The sequence below is a fragment of the Mobula hypostoma genome, chromosome 5, assembly GCF_963921235.1.
Source record: "Mobula hypostoma chromosome 5, sMobHyp1.1, whole genome shotgun sequence".
NCBI classification, from domain to species: domain Eukaryota; kingdom Metazoa; phylum Chordata; class Chondrichthyes; order Myliobatiformes; family Myliobatidae; genus Mobula; species Mobula hypostoma.
The window spans coordinates 10,103,787-10,120,898 of record NC_086101.1 but is presented as its reverse complement, the minus strand read 5'-3'; the positions used below and the strand labels follow the sequence as shown (position 1 = coordinate 10,120,898).

Sequence of the window (17,112 nt, the reverse complement as noted above, 5' to 3'; positions counted from 1 at the left end):
TTATAATGGGTGACTTTAATCTGCATATAGATTGGGTGAACCAAATTGGGAAGGGTGCTGAGGAAGAGGATTTCTTGGGATGTATGCGGGACAGTTTTCTGAACCAACATGTCGAGGAACCAACTAGAGAGCAGGCTATTCGAGACTGGGTATTGAGCAATGAGGAAGGGTTAATTAGCAATCTTGTCATAAGAGGCCACTTGGGTAAGAGTGACCATAATATGGTGGAGTTCTTCATTAAGATGGAGAATGACATAGTTAATTCAGAAACAAAGGTTCTGAACTTAAAGAAGGGTCACTTTGAAGGTATGAGATGTGGATTAGCTAAGATAGACTGGCAAATGATACTTAAAGGGTTGACAGTGGATATGCAATGGCAGGCATTTAAAGATCGTATGGATGAACTACAATTGTTCATCCCAGTTTGGCAAAAGAATAAACCAGGGAAGGTAGTGCACCCATGGCTGACAAGGGAAATTAGGGATAGTATCAATTCCAAAGAAGAAGCATACAAATTAACCAGAAAAAGCGGCACATCTGAGGACTGGGAGAAATTCAGAGTCCAGCAGAGGAGGACAAAGGGCTTAATTAGGAAAGGGAAAAAAGATTATGAGAGAAAGCGGGCAGGGAACATAAAAACTGACTATTTTAGAGCTTTTATAGATATGTGAAAAGAAAAAGATTTGTTAAGACAAACAACAGGAATTCTGCAGATGCTGGAAATTCAAGCAACACACATCAAAGTTGCTGGTTTCATACAGTCAGAAACAGGTGAGTTGATCATGGGGAACAAGGACATGGCAGATCAATTGAATAACTACTTTGGTTCTGTCTTCACTAAGGAGGACATAAATAATCTTCTGGAAATAGTATGGAACTGAGGGGCTAGTGAGATGGAGGAACTGAGGAAAATACATGTTAGTAGGGAAGTGGTGTTAGGTAAATTGAAGAGATTAAAGGCAGCTAAATCCCCAGGGCCAGATGGTCTGCATCCTAGCATGCTTAAGGAAGTAGCCCAAGAAATAGTGGATGCACTAGTGATATTTTTTCAAAACTGTTTAGATTCTGGATTAGTTCCTGAAGATTGGAGGGTGGCCAATGTAACTACTATAATACTATAATATAACGACAATAGCAGGAAAACGACCGTCGCACACCTCTTTGCTGACTGTAGGTTTGCAAACAGGATGTGGAGAGAGATGCGAGGCCTGTGCTACGGTCCATCCCGAGAAGATGCGTGACAGAGGACACTCTAATCTCGGGGCTGTTTTCCAGCGACGCACAGAAAAACGACATCAGTGTCAGCTCGGTGAATGACGCCCTTTGGTCTGCCCGAAACTTGTTCATCGGAGCGTTGCTGGCGACTGGCACATTGAGAATGCAGAAGTACGTGCCGTGGGGCGCCTTGAAGGTATAGGGGTTTTCCGCTACTGGACAGGGAGCGGCCTGGTTGGGTGAGGAAGCACCTCAGTTACTGCAGGAGTGAACACCCCAGGGAGCCACGTGAGATACAACAGCCCGATTGTTTTTAATGAATGTAATAGAAAACTACCTAACACAATAACTATGTAAGCAAAGACCTGGAACGGTTTAGAGTATTCTTGTGAATATTTTATTTTGAATAAAGTGCATTTTGATGAAATAATTTATCTTGTCGCCAGTGTCCAGTGTAAGGGAGACATGGCCTTCCGATGGAGCCGAGACGGACATGGGGGAAAAGTCAGAAACCTTTTTCACAGGAAGGGCGGAGAAATGAGGACTTCGCCAAAAACTGATTTTTTTCACCCTGATGGATAACGTCCAGTCCTGTGCTTTGCCCTGCAGCCACTGCATCCCTCCCTTCGCAACGCAATATTCTTTCCACGTCCCTAATTTCATGCAATTACATTCTAGTTTGAATCCCTTTAGTTCTCGATCAAAATAGATAAATAAATAAACAAACAAAGAAATAAGTAAGTAAGTAAATATCTGTGATACCAGAGGGACTCAGCGCGCCAGACAGCATCTGTAGAAGGGAATGGACAGCGGGTCGAGATCCTTAATCTGGAACATCAACTGCCTGTTTAGTTTTTCAGGACTTGTCCGCTTCACTCCTGTCTTACACCGAACCAGGCTTTTCTCTCGTGCTTCATTTATATTCAGACATGTTTAATATATTTCTGATCCCACCCCAATGAGGAAATTGCCGTGGTTCTGTCCCAGTGAGCACTTGCAGGAACAAGACGTTCATTCTTTGAGCCTGCAGCGCGCCTACTGGACAATCGCGGTACTTCAAGGGTTCAGAAGCTACACGTCTGTGGAAGAAATCTGAACCAGGAAGTCCCGAGAGTTAACATGGCTTCGAAAGGACAGGTCGAGAGTTTAACCGAGGAGGTAATTTGTCCCATCTGCCTGGATTTCTTCACCGATCCGGTTATACTGGAGTGTGGACACAACTTCTGCCGCTCCTGTATCACACAGTGTTGGGAAAGGGAGGAGAGAAACTCCTGTCCGGAATGTAGAGAGGAGATTGCAGACCGCACCCTCAGGGTCAATCGGGCCTTAGCAAATCTGCCTGAGAAAGCTCGAAAACTAAACCTGAATCCGAAAGAGAAGGAAAGTAAACTTCACTGCGAGAAACATGAGGAAGAACTGAAGCTGTTCTGTGAGACGGACAAGAAACTGATCTGCCTGATCTGTAGAGATTCGCGGGAACACAAGTCTCCATGACTTCTTGCCGATTAACGAAGCCGTTGGAGTTTACAAGGTAAAATAACCCGCTTTCGGTCGTCTGTTTTTGTTGTGTCATCTTTTTTTGTCTAATCAATTCACTCTTTCATTCCCAGGATCGGGTTAAATCTTCCTTAGACTCTCTCACAAAAAGGAAATCGGACTTCGAGAAAGTGGAGCAGGAACAGAAAGAGAAGATATCTGGAGTTCGGGTGAGGCTAACTGAGCAGAATTTACAATCTTGCTGTGTAGTTTTGCTCTTTTGAATGCAGAATAGCAAAGTATCGCAGCTCCAGTGACCTGAGTTCTCTATGCTGTCTGCGTGGAGTTTGCATGTTCTCCCTGTGACCACCGTGGGCGACATTGCTGAGGAATCCTGATTCAATGTTTAATTCCCTACCGTAATTAACCCAGTGAAGGTGGGTTGTATGTGAATCAGGCGGGGGTTAATGGGTCAGTGAGGAAAAATCCGTTTCAGGGAAATGTGTTGGAATGTGATCGAAGATCTGAGAACCACTTACTTACTGTCTGTTACGCCACTGGCGTTTAGGGCAGCAATGAAGGTCCTCCATCTCTGTCAGTGTCCAGGGCTTCACACATCATGTCAGTGTTTTCTTCTCAGTTTTCACTGCTGTCCATCATGCAAGTCCCTGCTGCAGAGACTTTGGAATGCTATCGCTCTCAAGTGTAGAATGATTTCTTTTTAGAAAATTAGTTTTATCAAGCAGGATTGTTGGTCCTGAACTGAACCCCCAAACCTGGAGGACTCTTTGTCTGGCCTCTACCCTTTGACCTGTTTGGCATGGGTGACCCTAGCAAGAACCAAAGCACAAAGCCCAGACTCCAGCCAACATCGCATTTTCACGAAAGCCTCGTCGTTGAGGTCCACGGAGGATCTGAAAGCAGGTTCACGTGTTTGAATGGGCCCTTCCATGTCAGAAAGAAATACAATAGCCTCAAATACTAACTCGCCTTTCCTTTCATTTGACAGGAACAGACACACAGCCTTCAGTCCCAGATCACATCCCAGTTTGCTGAACTGCGCCAGATACTCACTGAGAGAGAGCAGCGTGCACTCCGAGATCTCAGGGAAGAAGAGGAGAGGATTCTGAATCTAATGGAGAAAAATCTTCGAGAGATTCAAGAACATCTGCATTCTGTTCGGGAGGAAATCTCAAAGTTACAGGAAAGGGTGGATCAGAAAGACAGTGTGATATTTCTCATGGTGAGAGATTTCAGTTTGGCTCTGTAAAGGTACACAGCGACAAAATGTTGTCTTTTAAATCAATTGGTATTTGCAAATACTGTAGTTGTAAAACTGATTTAAACCAGACAGATGTTTTGACTGTTCAGGATTGTCATTTTCCAAAACCGGCCTCTCACAACATCTGTACCTCACAGGACAGTCTGCAACCTTCTCGGGAATGATTTACTCTGATCAGAGTACTGAGCTGGTGATCGTTTCTGTGATTCCCACGTATAATATCCCCTGATACTCAGAGTAACACCCAGTTACAGTCACAGGCTGTGAGTGTGTCTGGTGTGGTGGGTGTGAGGGTCTGTCTGCCAATCAGTGGGAACTGAGGTTGAATTGCAGAATGTGGCCCACACATCAAATTTACCATCAATATCGGTTTGTATCAGGTTCATTGTTTTAGAGAATTTGGCACCGACTGTTTTCTTTGTCAAATATATGCTTCATCAGATTATATCCGACTGGTCATCATAGACGGATGTTTCAGTCCATTCTCTCCTATCAGTTTCCCTGCTTCACAAGCCTCCTCCCACCTGCTCACCACACCCAGTAACAGTGACCCCAACTCCATGGTCCATCATGTGTTTATGCAGCTTCCCCATTACATTCAGTCTCTGCTGTTCCACTTCAACCACTCCTGTGGCAGTGAGTTCCACATTCTTTTCACCACATTTCTTGTGGGATTTACTAACGACCAACTGATGTTTTATCTTTGGCTTTTGGTCACACACAAGGAGAAATATTTTGTCCGCTCCCACCCCATCAAATCCCTTCGGTATCTTAAATTCCTCCATATAATCCTCCCTGACATCCTATCCAGATAAAAATACACAACCTGTCTAGTTTGTGCTGTAAGTTCCATCTCTCAGTTATGGCATAATTTTCATAACATTCCTTGTACTTTCTCCCATGGCTCTGTGTCCCTCTTTCCCCGTGTGTTTTGGTGGAAGAGTGTTATGTGGGAATCTTCAGCAGCTTGTAATAACTTGTCTCAGATTCCTGCTGTCAAGCAGCCGACGGTCAGTTTCAGTCAATTGAGATCTGTGTTTGATTTATTTCAGGATGAAGCTCGTCGGAAGAGGAGGTAAGAGATGGTCTTGACTGAAACTCTGTTTGGATTTGTAAAATAGCTCAAAATATCACTATGCTCAGTTTATAACCAGCTGTATAATATTTACAGGATCAGTGATGATACCCAGACAATGTCAGTGACAGATGGTTCCCTACTGGTTGAAAAATTCTATAATCCTTATTTGTTCAACATAGCGTTTGGGGACAAGTTTGATGGCATTAAGCGAGGTAAATCATGCAGATTTATTTGTCCTTGTTTGAGAGACACAATTATGTTATAATTAGACACAAAATTTGGCTGTAATAAGAGGCTGAAGGGGCTGAAGTTTATTCCGACAGCAACATCACCAGCTGGGAGGCATCAGCTGGAGATGTCAAATCTCTGAACTCACCTACACTGGTAGAAATAGAGAGAGTGAGAACCTTTAAGTTCCTGGGTGTCAAGATCTCTGAGGATCTAACTTGGTCCCAGCATAATGATGTAGTCATAAGGAAGGCAAGACAGTGGCTATACTTTATTAGGAGTTTGAAGCGAGTTGGCATGACAACATACCGGAAATTGGAACTAGATGGGAGTACCGTATAGTTTAGCTCATGGTGGAGTGGCGGAGCAGACTCGATGGGCCGAATGGGCTACTTCTGCTCCTTTGTCTTGTGATCTTGTGATCTTGAGGAACCAACTAGAGAGCAGGCTATTCTAGACTGGGTTTTGAGCAATGAGGAAGGGTTAATTAGCAATCTTGTCATGAGAGGCCCCTTGGGTAAGAGTGACCATAATATGGTGGAATTCTTCATTAAGATGGAGAGTGACATAGTTAATTCAGAAACAAAGGTTCTGAATTTAAAGAGGGGTAACTTTGAAGGTATGAGTCATGAATTAGCTAAGATAGACTGGCAAATGACACTTAAAGGATTGACGGTGGATATGCAATGGCAAGCATTTAAAGATTGCATGGATGAACTACAACAATTGTTCATCCCAGTTTGGCAAAAGAATAAATCAAGGAAGGTAGTGCACCCGTGACTGACAAGGGAAATTAGGGATAGTATCAATTCCAAAGAAGAAGCATACAAATTAGCCAGAAAAAGTGGCTCACCTGAGGACTGGGAGAAATTCAGAGTTCAGCAGAGGAGGACAAAGGGCTTAATTAGGAAGGGGAAAAAAGATTATGAGAGAAAACTGGTGGGGAACATAAAAACTGACTGTAAAAGCTTTTATAGATATGTATAAAGGAAAAGACTGGTAAAGTCAAATGTAGGTCCCCTACAGACAGAAACAGGTGAATTGATTATGGGGAGCAAGGACATGGCAGACCAATTGAATAATTACTTTGGTTCTGTCTTCACTAAGGAGGACATAAATAATGTTCCAGAAATAGTAGGGGACAGAGGGTCCAGTGAGATGGAGGAACTGAGCGAAATACATGTTAGTAGGGAAGTGGTGTTAGGTAAATTGAAGGGATTAAAGGCAGATAAATCCCCAGGGCCAGATGGTCTGCATCCCAGAGTGCTTACGGAAGTAGCCCAAGAAATAGTGGATGCATTAGTGATCATTTTTCAAAACTCGTTAGATTCTGGACTAGTTCCTGAGGATTGGAGGGTGGCTAATGTAACTCCACTTTTTAAAAAAGGAGGGAGAGAGAAACCGGGGAATTATAGACCGGTTAGCCTAACGTCGGTGGTGGGGAAACTGCTGGAGTCAGTTATCAAAGATGTGATAACAGCACATTTGGAAAGCGGTGAAATGATCAGACAAAGTCAGCATGGATTTGTGAAAGGAAAATCATGTCTGACGAATCTCATAGAATTTTTTGAGGATGTAACTAGTAGAGTGGATAGGGGAGAACCAGTGGATGTGGTATATTTGGATTTTCAAAAGGCTTTTGACAAGGTCCCACACAGGAGATTAGTGTGCAAACTTAAAGCACATGATATCGGGGATAAGGTATTGATGTGGATAGAGAATTGGTTAGCAGACAGGAAGCAAAGAGTGGGAATAAACGGGACCTTTCAGAATGGCAGGCAGTGACTAGTGGGGTACCACAAGGCTCAGTGCTGGGACCCCAGTTGTTTACAGTATATATTAACGACTTGGATGAGGGAATTAAATGCAGCATCTCCAAGTTTGTGGATGACACGAAGCTGGGCAGCAGTGTTAGCTGTGAGGAGGATGCTAAGAGGATGCAGGGTGACTTGGATAGGTTGGGTGAGTGGGCAAATTCATGGCAGATGCAATTTAATGTGGATAAATGTGAGGTAATCAACTTTGGTGGCAAAAACAGGGAAACAGATTATTATCTGAATGGTGGCCAATTAGGAAAAGGGGAGGTGCAACGAGACCTGGGTGTCATTATACACCAGTCATTGAAAGTGGGCATGCAGGTACAGCAGGCGGTGAAAAAGGCGAATGGTATGCTGGCATTTATAGCGAGAGGATTCGAGTACAGGAGCAGGGAGGTACTACTGCAGTTGTACAAGGCCTTGGTGAGACCACACCTGGAGTATTGTGTGCAGTTTTGGTCCCCTAATCTGAGGAAAGACATCCTTGCCATAGAGGGAGTACAAAGAAGGTTCACCAGATTGATTCCTGGGATGGCAGGACTTTCATATGAAGAAAGACTGGATGAACTAGGCTTGTACTCGTTGGAATTTAGAAGATTGAGGGGGGATCTGATTGAAACGTATAAAATCCTAAAGGGATTGGACAGACTAGATAGGGGAAGATTGTTCCCGATGTTGGGGAAGTCCAGAACGAGGGGTCACAGTTTGAGGATAAAGGGGAAGCCTTTTAGGACTGAGATTAGGAAAAACTTCTTCACACAGAGAGTGGTGAATCTGTGGAATTCTCTGCCACAGGAAACAGTTGAGGCCGGTTCATTGGCTATATTTAAGAGGGAGTTAGATATGGCCCTTGTGGCTACGGGGATCAGGGGGTATGGAGGGAAGTCTGGGGCGGGGTTCTGAGTTGGATGATCAGCCATGATCATAATAAATGGCGGTGCGGGCTTGAAGGGCCGAATGGCCTACTCTTGCACCTATTTTCTATGTTTCTATGTTTCTATGAATCTTGAAAATACAGCGAAAACACGTAGTATTTGGTGAGCTACAACATACTGATCGCATTTGCCCTGGACAAATAGGCCAATGCATGACTTTGAATCCTAACAGCAGCTCTGGTGTTGATTGCATTGAAGGGGATAAACGCGGTTATCACTGTGGTGACAGGAATGGTTGGAAATCCTTTGTGCGTTGCTCAGCCGGTCTGACCGGTTCGTGACTGCGGACTAGTTGACGCAGGTCTGCCCCCTGCTGGCTGGTGAGCCTCACCGTTATGAAATCAGCACATTGAAGCATTGCAAGACCGAGCCCGGACACACCAACAGCATTGACCTCGGGAGAAGCAGACACAGCGTTACCGGCCATGCAAAGCCCCCTCACACACATACACGAGAAGGATGGGCAGGTTGTAGTCAGAGCCTCAGCATTGCACATTGCTAGTTCCCCCAGCAACTGGAAAATATTCTCTCAGACACAGTGAACATGTTTTATTAGAGCAACTCACGCATATTGTCAACACACAATGGACATGTGAAAACAGACTGTAACATCAAATTTTCAATGCGCACAGTCACATTCAGTATGTACACATACCAGCTGATATTTCCCCCATTAACATGTGCGTGTGCACACACAGAGAGAGAGAGAGAGAGAGAGAGAGAGAGAGAGAGAGAGAGAGAGACACACACACTCAAAGCCACAGTTACAAATACCCAGACGAATCATCAGGGTGGGACACAGACACAAATCTCTGGTTAGGTATGATCTGGTCTGTTTTGTGTACTGAACTGCCCTCTGATCAGACCTTACATCAGCAGTTCAGAGACCGGATCCAGGGTGAGATTCCTCAGGAGGATGATCTGGGAAGGAATTTGGCAGATGTTGAAATCTGGGTCCAGCTTGTCCTTCCAAAATAAGATGTCTTTTTGAGGTAGTCCCATTTGGACCATAAGCCATTCAGCCCACTGACTCTGCCCTGCTTTCCATTATGTTTGATCCCGGATCCCACTCAACTCCATACACCTGCCTTCTTTCCATATCCTTTGATACCTGACTGATCAGGAAAGTATCACTTCCTCCTTAAATATACCCACAGACTTGGCCTCCACCACAGTCACTGTCAGAGCATTTCACAGATTCACCACTCTTTGGCTAAAAATTCCTCCCTGTGTCCATTTTAAAAGATCACCCCTCGATTTTCAAGCTGTGCCCTTTATATCTGGATACCCCCACCAGAGGAAACATTCTCTCCACATGCACCCTTTCTAGTCCTTTCAACATTCGGAAGGTTTCAATGAGATCCCACTGCATTCTTTTGAATTTCAGTGAGTACAGGCCCAAATCTGCCAAATTCTCCTCATATGTTAACCCTTTCATTCCCAGAATAATCCTTGTGAACCTCCTCTGGACTCTCTTCAAGGACAACACATCCTTTCTGAGATATGGGGCCAAAATTGTTGACAATATTCCAAGTTTATTTAGTTAATAGTCCACACTCTTGTTCCAAAATACATTATCATACATTTCCGTACACTGTATTCCATCTGCCACTACTTTGCCCATTCTTCCAAGTCCTGCTGCAATCAGATTGCTTCCTCAACACCACATGGCCCCTCCACCTATCTTCATAACATCCACAAACTTTGCTACAAAGCCATCAATTCTATTATTCAAACCATTGTTAAACAACGTGAAAAGTAGCTAACTCAATACTGAACACCTCTAGTCTTTGGCAGCCAGCCAGAAAAGGCCCCTTTTATTCCCAGTTGCTGCCCCCGCCTGTCAGCCATTCCTCTATCCTTGCCAATATCTTTCCAGTAATGCCAGAGGATTTTATCGTGTTAAGCAGCCTCATCTGTGGTACCTTATCAATTGCCTTCTGAAAATCGAAGTAAATAACATCTACTGCCTCAACTTTGTTCACCCTGCTTGTTACTTCCTCAAAGAACTCTAACAGATTGTCAGGCAAATTTCCCTTTACTGAAATCATGCTGATTTTGACATATTTTATCATTAATCTCCAAGTATCCCGAAACCTCATTGTTAATAATAGGCTCCAACACTTTCCCAAGCACTGAGGTTAGGTTAACTTGCCTATAATTTCCTTTCTTTGAACTTCCTCCCTTCGTAGAGAGTGGAGTGACATATGCAATGTTCCAGTCCTCTGGAACCATGCCAGGATCAAGTGATTCTTGAACGATCATGGCCAATGCATCCATTATCTCTTCAGTAACCTCTCTCAGGACTCTGGGATGTAGTCTACATGGTCCAGGTGACTTATCCACCTTAAGACCTTTGAGTTTGCCTCGCACTTATTCCTTTGTAATAGCAATGGCACTCACTCCTGCATCTGACACTGATGGACATCTGGCACACGGCTAGTGTCTTCCACAGATGCAAAGAACCCATTAAGTTCATCTGCCATTTCTTTGTTCTCCATTAGTACCTCACCAGCATCATTTTCCAGTGGTCCAATATCAACTCTCACCACCCTTTTACTCTTTATATAACTGAAAACACTTTCAGTATCCTGGTTTATATTATTAGCTAGTTTGCCCTCGTATTTCATCTTTTCCCTTCTTAAAGCACTTTAGTTGCCTTTTATTTGGTTTTAAAAGTTTCCTAATCATCCAACCTCCAGCTCACTTCTGCTACCTTATATGCCCTTTCCTTGGCTGTTGTGTAGTGCCTAACCTTCACTTGTCAGCCATGGCTGCCTGCACTGGCCATTTGTGAACGTCCTCTTCTGTGGGCTTCTATCCTGCACCTTGTGAACAATTCCCAGAAACTTCAGCCATCTCAGCTCTGCCATCATCCCCCTCCAATCCTCCTGGGAAAGCTCCTCTACCAGGCCTCTCTAATTCCCTTTATTCCATTGTGATACTGATAAACATGACATGTGCTTCTCCCTCTCAAAATGCAGTATGAATTCAATCATACTATGATCACTGCCTCCTTAGGGTTCCTTTACATTAAGCCCCATTATAAGATCTGGGTTATTACACAACACCCAATCTAAGATAACGTTTCCCCGAGTAGGCTCAAACACAAGCTGCTGAATAAAGCAATCCTGTAGGCATTCTACAAATTCCCTCACTAATTTTCCCAGTCCCCTTGCATATTGAAGTTCCCCATTCCAATTGTGACATTAGGTAGAAAGCTGTAAAGTAGGACCTCCAGGGCAGTAATTTCTGGATTGCTGCCTGTGCCACACACCAGTGAGGGTAGAAACATTGCAGTTAAATGCGTGGCTGAGAAGCTGGTGCAGGGACAGGGCTTTAGGTTCTTGGATCATTGGGATCTCTTCTGTGGGGGGTACAACCTGTTCAAAAGTGACAAGTTGCACCTGAACCCGAGGGGAACCAATATTCTTGCAGCAGGTTTGTTAGAGCTGTTGGGGAGGGTTTAAACTAATTTGGCAGGATGTTGGGAACCAGAGTGAAGGGACTCAGGATAGGACGGATGGTAAAAAAGTAAAGACAGTGTGCAGTCAGACTATCAGGAAGGGCAGGCAGGTGATGGGACTTAGTCGCAGCCATCAGGGTGAGTATCAGTATATTAGGGATGCAAAATCTAAAAGGGTAGAAAATACAGTACACAAGGAGTATAAGAAATAAGGTGGATGGTCTTGTTGCACTATTACAGATTGCCAGGTGTGATGATGTGGCCATCACTGAATCGTGGCTGAAGGATGGTTGTAGTTGGGAGCTGAATGCCCAAAGTTACATGTTATATCGGAGGGATAGGAAGGTAGGTAGAGGGGGTGGTGTGGCTTTACTGGTAAAGAATGGCATCAAATCAGTAGAAAGAGATGTGACATAGGACTGGAAGATCCTTGTGGGTTGAGTTAAGAAACTGCAAGGGTAAAAGGACTCTGATGGCTGTGATATACAGGCTTCGCAACAGTGGCTGGGATGTGGACCACAGATTACTACAGGAAGTAGAAAAAGCATGTCGAGAGGACAACGTTATTGTAGTCATGGGAAATTTTAACATGCAGATCGATTGGGAAAATAATTGAATTGAATTGAATGATCTTTATCGTCATTATACATAGGTACAATGAAACTCTGTTTGACTTCCTCCCAGGCAATTAAATAAAGCGGTAGATAAAAACAAGACAGTGATAGAAAAACAGTATTAAATAGATAAGTAACAGAAAATAAGTTGCAGCAGCTAATGGATCTCAAGAGAGTGAGCTGAATGCCCAAGACAACAGGAATTCTGGAGATGCTGGAAATTCAAGCAACACACATTAAAGTTGCTGGTGAACGCAGCAGGCTAGGCAGCATCTCTAGGAAGAGGTGCAGTCGACGTTTCAGGCCGAGACCCTTCGTCAGGACTAACTGATGAAGGACTAACCAGTTAGTCCTGACGAAGGGTCTCGGCCTGAAACGTCGACTGCACCTCTTCCTAGAGATGCTGCCTGGCCTGCTGCGTTCACCAGCAACTTTGTTGTGTGTTGCTTGAATGCCCAAGAGATGGCTTTTTAGAACAGTTTGTCATTGAGCCTGCTAGGGGATCAGTTATTCTGGACTGGGTGTTATGAAGTGAACTGGAGGTGATTAGGGAGCTAAAGGTAAAAGAACCCTTCAGAACCGGTGATCACAATATGATTGAGTTCAACATGAAATTTGATAGGGAGTAAGTAACGTCTGACCTAGCAGTATTTCAGTGAGTAAGGAAAATTACAGTGGTATGAGAGAGGAGTTGGCCAAAGTAAATTGATAGGATGTGCTGGCAGGGATGAGAGCAGAGCAGCAATTGCGTGCGTTTCTGGGAGGAATGGGGAAGCTGCAGGACATACGTATTCCAGAAATGAAGAAATACTCAAATGGCAAAATAGTACAACCTTGGCTGACAAGGGAAGTCAAAGCTAATATAAAAAACAAAAGAGAGGGCATACAACAAAGCAAAAATTAGTGGGAAAATAGAGGATTTGGAAGTTTTTAAAAATGTACAGAGAGCAACTAAAAAAATCATCAGAAATATGAAAGCAAGCTGGCAAATAATATCAAAGTGGATAGTAAAAGCTTTTTCAAGTATGTAAAAAAGTAAAAGAGAGATGAAAGTGGATATAGGACCGCTAGAAAATGAGGCAGGAGAAATAATAACGTGGGACAAGGAGATGGCTGATGAACTAAATGAGTATTTTGCATCAGTCTTCACTGTGGATGACACTAGCAGTGTGGCAGATATTGTAGTGTGTGAAGAAAGAGAAGTGAGTGTAGTTGCTATTACATTATTGTTATCTGCTACATGACCCTGTTGCTCATTGTTTATCCAAGATTAAAATGAGATCTTGATTAATTGGGTCTCTGGGCCATTGGATGGAAATTGATTTTAATTCAGACATGAGGGTGTTGCATTTTGGAAGGCAAACCTGGACCAAATTACACAGGAATCAGTGGGGCCCTAGAGAGTGTTGTGGAACAGAGAGACCAGGAGGTGATTGCCTTCGTCAGTCAGAATACTGAGTGCAGGAGCTGGGACGTCATGTTATGAGTGTACAAGACATTGGGAAGGCCACATTTGGAGCAGAGTAACACACACAAACTGCTGGAGGAAATCAGCAGGTCAGGCAGCATCTATGGATATGAATTAACAGTGGATGATTTGGGCCAAGATTTTGTCTATGTTGCTTTGGAATTCCAGCATCTGCAGAATTTCTCGTCTTTATGATTTTGATCACTCTGTACAGTTCTGGTGATCTTTCTACAGGAAGAATGTCATTAAATTGAGAGGGTATAAAACAGATTTGCAAGGATGTTACCAGGACTGGAGGGTTTGGGGTTATAAGGAGAGACTGGATAGGCTGGGACTTTTTCCCTGTAGCTCAGGAGGCTGCCGAAAGAAGTTGTACAGGAGGGTGCATTTACCATGATTTAAACGACATCTGGACAGGTTAGCGGATAGGAAAGGCTAAAAGGAATAACGGACAAATGCAGGCAAATGGGACTAGCGCATTAAAGCTACTTGGTCAGCACGAATGAATTTGGCAGAAAAGCCTCCCTGACCTCTTTTTTAAATGCTTCCAATATTCACTCACCCCATTCTCATCTGGGTCTAGTTGATACTTCGCCCCTTCCACACACCCGTTTCCACTGGCTATCTCCCGTCTCTCTTTCCATTCTTGAGGAAAGCTCTCGACTTGAAACATTGACTGTCCATCTCCCTCCACATATGCTACTTGACCCACTGAGTTCTTTCAGCATTTTGTGTGTGTTGATTGGGAAAACTCCGTTCTCCATCCCCGAGGGAAAACCTCGGGAAGATACTGATTGTCCAACCGCAGTAGCTGGTAAAAACCCGGGAAGGGTTCCTGTCGGGGTCTGACTGCGCCTGAGGCCAGCGGCCGCTCCCCCGGCCCCGGGCTGCGCTGCCCAAGTCTCTCCGCATTCCCCGGGGACTCTCTAATTCTCTTCTTCTTCCCCCCAGTCTCTGTCACCCTGGATGTGGAAACGGCGCATCCGTGGCTCGAGGTGTCTGAGGATCGGAAGAGTGTGAGATGGGAAATGGAGGAATCTCCATGACACCGGGAAGAGGTTCACAGCCGGGCTTTGTGTGCTGGGATCGGAGGGATTCACATCGGGGAGACATTACTGGGAGGTGGAGGTGGCGGGGAATCAGGGCTGGTGTCTGGGAGTCGCCGCAGACTCTGTGGACAGGAAAAGAGCAGTCGGAACTACTCTGGAGACCGGAATCTGGATCATCGGGCGGGATGATGACGTGTTCAATCCGAACGTGACCAAGCTTCGCTTCTCCCCTGAATCCCGTCTCCCTGCCGGTCCCATCCCCGGGAGGGTGGGAATTTATCTCAGTTACGAGTCCGGGACAGTTTCATTTTACAATGCGGAGACCAAGTCCCATCTCCGCACCTTCACTGGGAATAAATTCACAGGGAAACTTTATCCTTTGTTCTGGATTTGGGATAAGAGCCAGTGGCTAAGAATCTGCTCTGGTTCCTCTCCGGGTTCGTAAACGGGTCGGGTCCCGGGACCGGCGTCAGGAGAAAGTCAGTGTCAATATAAATATGCGGAGAGTGAAATAAATACGATACGAGAATTATCGAGCCATTAATTTTCATGTGTTAACGGCATCGGTCAGCGAAACAGAAACACTGCGGATTCAGCAAACAGTCGCGGGCAGCGGGTTCTGAGTTCCCCGGCTCCCCCGGGTCCTAAAGACCACCAGCACTAATGTGGGGTAACTGGGACAAGTGGTGGTGGTGCTGACTGGAAGAGGGAGGTCAGGGTGAATCTTGGTAACACGGGACATGTAGTGGTGGTAACACACGAAGCACCGGGGTCTCCCATTGAGTCAGGTAACATCTATGTAAGGAAATGGACAGTTGACGTTTAGGTTGGAGATCCTTCATCTGGACTGAAAGAAAGACTGCAGAGAGGCAGCATAGAAAGGTGGAAGGAAGCGTGGAGTAAGAGCTGTTAGCAGACCCAGATGAGGGAGGGGTGGAGTGTGGAAATGTGTCAGAAGCTGGGATCTGAGAGGTGGCAGTGACAACGATGATGGAATCTGGAAGGAGAGAGAAGTGGAGTAAAAAAAGCAAGTTTATTTGTATAGAGCACTTTTCAAGCATGAGGCAATTCAAAGTGCTTTACATAGAACAAGATATAAAATTCAAACATCAAATTTCAGACAATATATAACAATAAAATCACACAAAAATTGATATGATAAATTGAACTTACAGTGCAGGAGATTCTAATTAAAAGCTACAAAGAAAAGAAAAGTTTTAAGCTTCGATTTAAAAGAGCTTAAAGTTGGGGCAGACTTCAGATCCCCAGAAGGTTATTCCAGATATGTGAGCATTGTAACTAAAAGCTTCTTCACCATGTTTAGTTTTGACCCAGGGGACGATAAGCTGACCTACTCCAGACGACCTGAGAGCCCAGGAATGTTCATAATGCAGCGGGAGATCAGTAATGTATTTGGGCCCGAGACCATTCAGTGCTTTATAAACCAGCAGTGACATTTTAAAGTCAGTCCTCCGATGGACAGGAAGCCAGTGCAGCGACCTGAGAACTGGAGTAATATGTTCTGCTTTCTTGGTTTTAGTGAGGACTGTAGCAGCTGCGTTCTGAATAAGCTGCAGCTAGCTGGGGGATTTTTTACGGAGATGTGTGAAAATGCTATTACAGTAGTCAAGCCCACTAGAAGTAAATGTATGGACGAGTTTTTCTAGATCTTGTTGAGACATAAACACTTTAGTGGAGCGTGGAATGAAGGGAGGGAGGTGGGAAGGAGTGTGTGGGGTGTGGGAAGTTGGAGAGGGTGGGGGAGTAGGGGAAAGAGATAGAGTGATGCGGGCTCGTTGATCAATAGGATAGAGGTAGAGAAGAAACAAAATGCTGCAACTCTCGGCTGCAACAGGGAGAAGAATTTATTGTTTATGGAATGTGGCCATCGGTGGCAGGGCCAACGTTTCCTGCCCACCAACTGCCCAAAGGAAAGTCGAAATGAGACACATCCTACTCACTCACACACAGACTGACCTACAACCCCTGGACAAGTCTCTGGCCCCAGTCCTTGGCCCTGGACTCACAGAATCACAGACATCAAACCTCAATCTCTAGACTCCCTGGGTTCAGTCTTCGACCTTTGGGCCTCGACTTCCAGCCTTGAACATTGAGCTCTGGCTTCGAACTCTGGATTTCACAAATCTTCTAGGATCCAACTCAGCACTTGCTGATCACCGGACATGGACCTTGGGGCCTCGACCTCTGTACTCTTGCAGACCTCCAATCCCGGGGCTCGCCAGCCATTTCTTTGCACTACGCACAAGGTGCTGGAGGAGCTCAGCAGGTCAGGCGGCATCCATGGATGAGAATTAAACAGTCGGCATTTTGGGCCAAAACACTTCATCAGCATTGAATAGCAAGGGTGTAGGACTTGAGAAGCTGGGGGCAGGGGACAAAGAAATACAAGATGGCAGGTGGTAAGTGAAATCAGGAGGGAGGAGAGAGTGAAGTTAAAAGCTGGGAAGTTGATTGGTGGAAGTG

The 17,112-nt window shown here is 44.8% G+C and overlaps 1 pseudogene; it reads left to right on the top strand.

Moving 5' to 3' along the window:
- Positions 1–2,013: 2,013 nt before the first annotated feature.
- On the top strand, positions 2,014–15,194 carry LOC134346568 (nuclear factor 7, brain-like; annotated as a pseudogene).
- Positions 15,195–17,112: the final 1,918 nt, after the last annotated feature.